This window comes from Meriones unguiculatus, chromosome 6 (assembly GCF_030254825.1).
Source record: "Meriones unguiculatus strain TT.TT164.6M chromosome 6, Bangor_MerUng_6.1, whole genome shotgun sequence".
NCBI lineage: Eukaryota > Metazoa > Chordata > Mammalia > Rodentia > Muridae > Meriones > Meriones unguiculatus.
In genome coordinates this window covers 100893471-100898618 of record NC_083354.1, presented here as the reverse complement: position 1 = coordinate 100898618, position 5148 = coordinate 100893471, and positions in this window count along the sequence as shown.

The following is a 5148-nucleotide window of genomic DNA, read 5'->3' as shown; positions in this document are numbered from 1 at the left end:
ATTGAAACATTTGTCCTTGAAAAACTGAAAATTACTCGGGGAATCTCATGCTGAGACAAAAAGGCCAAAGGCTGATGCCAACCAGAGGAGAAACTTGTCTTCCAGAAAGAGATTCCATATAGTTCTGCCACCTTGTCAGTATCTTTCAAGAGAGACTGGAGTGGAGATAATGATGGGGAAGATCCCACTTTGACCATGACGGCTCTGTGATACACATTCCTTGACTTCTGCTTAAATCTGAGCTTCATATTAGGACCCAAGATGAATTTAGGAGTATCCCTGGGCCTCTCTGCTCCTCTTCCCAATGTGAACACAGTGAGTACATCTCTCTCCCCTTTCAGCTTTTTCTGTTACTTGAGGATGGGTAGGTAAGTCTAGCAGCCAGGCACTGACTAAAACTCTGGAAGCACAGGGAATGCTGTGAACAACAGGAGCTGGTATTGATCTCTGGCCGGGCTTGGAGACTTGTTGAAGACCATGGCTTTAAAGTAAGGTAGGAAGTTACCATAGATTTTGACCCAGGCTTACTCTAGCTCTGTGTGGGAAGACTTTGCAAGAACAAGTGTTTACAGGGCGTTCTGTTATTAGTCTACTGATGCACTGTTGGTAAGAGTTGACTAGAGTTCCAAGCACAGAACAGCCATTTCGGTGGGGCCAGGTGGCCAGGTTTACAGCCTAATCTAAGAACCTTTGGGTTCTTTAACATCTTTCTTAGCAGGGATGGATAAAGAGCTGTTTTAGCCACAAGTACTATATGCTTTCATTTTGAGTTAGGGCAATCAGACTTTTAGTTTTACAGAATCGTTCCTTTTTAATATGATTACCTTTGTGCTTGTTATTATGCGTGAGGGTTACATGCCATGCGTATTTGGTTCTGAGGAACCAGAAATTCTGATAGAAAGAATGTGTACATGCTTGTTGAGCTGCTTAATGGATAACTATTTGATTCTGCTCTGCAGTGTGTTTAAAGAGTGATTCTTCTTTGTTGCTTTAGAGAGCTCATTTGACATTCTAAAAATGGATGCAATTTCAAAGGGTAGCCAAAATGTATCAATTAGCCTGACATCTAGGTCTCTTTAACAGATCTATAAATTTCCAATTTCCTTTGCCATCTTAACCACGGTAAATCATCTTGAACAAGATCATTCTTTTGAACAACAGCCTCCTTATTAGCTGAGATCAATTGAGATTAGAAAATGAAAAATCCTCCAGACGCTGAGAACTCTTTATGAAACCACATTTGTAGAATGAGTATTGAATGAAGATTAATGTGTTATTTTCAGCCTCTAAGCCATTGATTTACCAATTTCTTTTCTATATCTCACTGCTAGATTAAATACTAATGTATGTGTGTATGGTTTATTTTCTGGCAAGCATTATCTTTCTTCCACTGAACTTATATATTAGTGGGAGGGAATGCTTTTTAATTTTAAATGTGCTTTGCTTTGCATACAGCACGCAGTTCTGGAAGGGCCATGCATTAAACTTGGCGAAATAGTTTTCTGTTGAATTATAAATCATCGAGTAGGTTCTTTCTTTTAACTATTACTTTATTTTATCTTCTTTTGCTAAAATATGGAACTCCTAGTGCGTGTTATAGACCCCATGTGATCTGAACTCTGTGTGCCTTTGAAGGAAATCTCAACACTCCTTTTCTGTGGACTTCCTTCAAACTCTAATACTATAGGTTGCAATATTTGGATACTTTGTGTCTAATATATCTAAATTATAATTATCTGTAACATTCTTTCATATTGTGATACAATATGCTACTTTATTAATTGTATGTCTCCTCTTAATCAGAATGTAGGAGCAGAAACACATGGATGCCTTGAAGGTATAAAACACACTCAAGGGTTTGTAGAGCTGGCTCACTGATTAAGAGCACTTACTGCTTGTCTAAGTTAGGGTTATTATTGTAGGATGAAAGATCATGATGGTTTTAGTTATGATTACTATTGGTGTGAGGAAAACGTGACTATAATAATTCTTATAAAAGAAAGTATTTAATTTAGGGCTGACTTATAGTTCAGAGTCTTAGCTCATTATCATCATAGCAGGAAGCATGGTGACTTGCAGGCAGACATGGTGCTAGGGAGGTAGTTGAGAGTTCTGTATCCAGATCTTCAGGCCACAGGAAGAGAGAGAGAGAGGTCTGGCTGAACATTTAAAACCTCAAAGTCCACCCCCCCAGTGATACACTTCATCTAACAAGGCCACACCTACTCCAAGGCCACACTTCTTATTTCCTGTAAAGGAGCCCCATCTCAAATGACCAAGCATTCCAATCTATAAGCCTATTGGGGAACATTCTTATTCAAGCCACCACAATGACCAAAAGCAACTTGGGGAGGACAGGGTTTGGCTTACTTATCCTGAGTCATAGCTAATTGAAGGAAGTCAAGTCAAGAGCTCAAACAGGGCAGGAACCTGGAGTCAGGGGCTGATGCAAAGGCCATGGTAGGTGGATGTTTACTCTCTCGCTCCTCATTTCTTATTCAGCCTACTCTCTTATAGAACCCAGGACCACCACCCTAGGGATGGCATCACCTGCAATGTACTGGGCCTTCCCCCATCAATAATTTAACAACAGGTCCTACAGGCCTGTCTCCAGCCCAGTCTTAGAGAGGCATTTCCTCAGCAGGGGTTCTCTCCTCTCAGATGACTCTAGACTGTGTCAAGCTGACATAAAACTAGGCAGCTCACAGCTTTGTCATGAGGACCAGACTTAAGGACTCCAGCACACATATTGGGTGGCTCCCAAGCACCTCTAACTCTAGCTCCAAAGGATCTGACTCTCTTCTGACCTCTGAGAATGCTTCCCAGTGTAAGCACCTGCATACACACTCAAATGCAGTAGCAATACAAATAAATCTTTTAAAACTTCACCTAAGAAAAATGATGATTACATGGGTGAAGGAATTTCTTTTACTGGGACACTAGTTTCCCTGTGCAAACTTTTGTGTCTTCTATCATTTTTCAAACAACAGCTTAGTTTTCACTCCCCACCCCCACCCCCCAGGCTCCTCTTTGAGTTCATGACAATACCTGTTTTCTCTATTATTATTACTTTTTTAATAATCTCCAGATTTCTCCTTGGAAATTGCTAAGACTTTTCTTTACCAAGGCTATCATTTGTGCGATAATTTGTTTAACTTCTGGGTTTCTCCTCCAAGCTGTAAGCTCTGTGAAAACATTTTTATTTGTTTCTAGTTATATCCCCTAACATCTCTACAACCCTAGGGGAGATAGAGATGGACAGTGTATGTCGGATAGATGAATATACATCTGCTTACACAGCTGGTTACACAGAACCCTTGCGGTTCTCATGTTCTGCTTGTTCACTGTTCTCCCAGTACCACCACCAACCAAAGTGTACAATTGGTAAACTACCATATAATGCTTTAATATATTGGATACAGTTCTATTTAAGCATTCAAAAAATGTAATAATGCTTATAGGACCCTTTTCTTTTTAATTAAATAATTAAGACTTTCATATGAGTATTTATATCATTTCCAGCCCTCGACTCTCCTCTTGTCCCCCTAACTCTCTCTCAAGTTCATGACTCTATCTATCTATCTATCTATCTATCTATCTATCTATCTGTTATTTATTTAAAAATGTCACATACAACAGATATGATGTGAAAGAGTTTTATTGGATGGAGGCAGAGTGAGAGGGGGAAGGACAGAGAGAGACATGGTGGGGGTGGGGAGTGGCCCAGGGAAGAAAGTGAGGCAGAGAAAGTGCAAGAGAGGAGAGCAAGAGGGCAATGAAGTGGTGGGTTGGTCCTTTTCTATCTCATGCACAGCTGAGCTGCCTACTGTGTCTGCCACACACCTGGAGGGTGACACATGATGACATCATAGGTTACTAGGCAACCCAGAAGCAGGCTGCCTATATGCTAACATTATCTATCTATCTATCTATCTATCTATCTATCTATCTATCTTACACACACACACGCATTTATGTATATAAACGCACACACACACACAGCTGCTGAGACCATTTCGTGTTGCTTGCACATATATGTATTTAGAGCTGGCCCATTGGAATTGGAAAACCGTCACTCCAGATGAGGTGCTACAGGCTACTCATGGCTGCTAAGAGAAGGCTCAGTCTTTTCCATGGGTTAGCCCCCAATAGGCTCTATTACTTTTAAGGCCTCATAACAACCTCTTCCCTTCACTTCATGTTATTTAATTAAACAAATACTTAATCAATTTCTCTTCTGGACCAACTTGGTGGGGGAGTTGTATAAACAATGAAGAGAACGTAATCTTACTATTTAGCCCAGGTTAGCTTGCTTGGACGACAGGGGCACACCACCAGACCTGCTGGGAAGACCAAAGAGGAAAGAGTTAAGCCTGAAGCATCTCCTCCACTTTGATTGCCTGTGGGAATTTGACCCAGCTACCAACTGAGTCTAAAGGACTTCATGGGTTGGAGAAAAATAAACTGTTTCCATCCTAAAAAGTGTAGTGTTGATTGAGGCAGCTTCACAAAGGTACCTTTGTGGAGTCATGAATGAGTTGGCAGCGTTTTTGTTTTATTTAAGTTCTTTACAATAAACATGTAGAAATAGCTATTTAGTCAGGTTTATCTGCGGATGGTTGATACTGCACATTGTGTACGTGACACACAGTTGGGGCTCAAAGCTTTCAACCTTTACCACTAATTTTAAGATGTTAAGTTCCAGCTTGATTTCCCAGCATCTCAGATAGAGAACACACCCAATTAAGGTGGGGTCGAGTGACCAGAGCTGGAAACAGCTGCATGAGAAAATGTGATCAGGGAAACAAGTATGGAAACATATTCTAGGAGCTTTTAGATAGTTAACAAAAATACCAGTTACACTTGAATACATTCCAAATTAGAGCGAAATGCATGTTACTAACTTTAGATGGACAGTACCATATGATACAAGCCTGTGGCTATTATGGAAAATTCCTCCTCCTCTTTCTCTGTGTGATACTAGTAAATCTCAATGTTTAATTTTTGGCAAAATTTCTGCTAGATGCACCAATGTTGGATAAAAACTGATCAATTGGCCATGATGGCACGCAAATTGGTTTACTGATCTTAGGTATCAAAGGTGAATTTGTCACTGACAGATGACAGATGATGTCTTTAGCAGTAGTG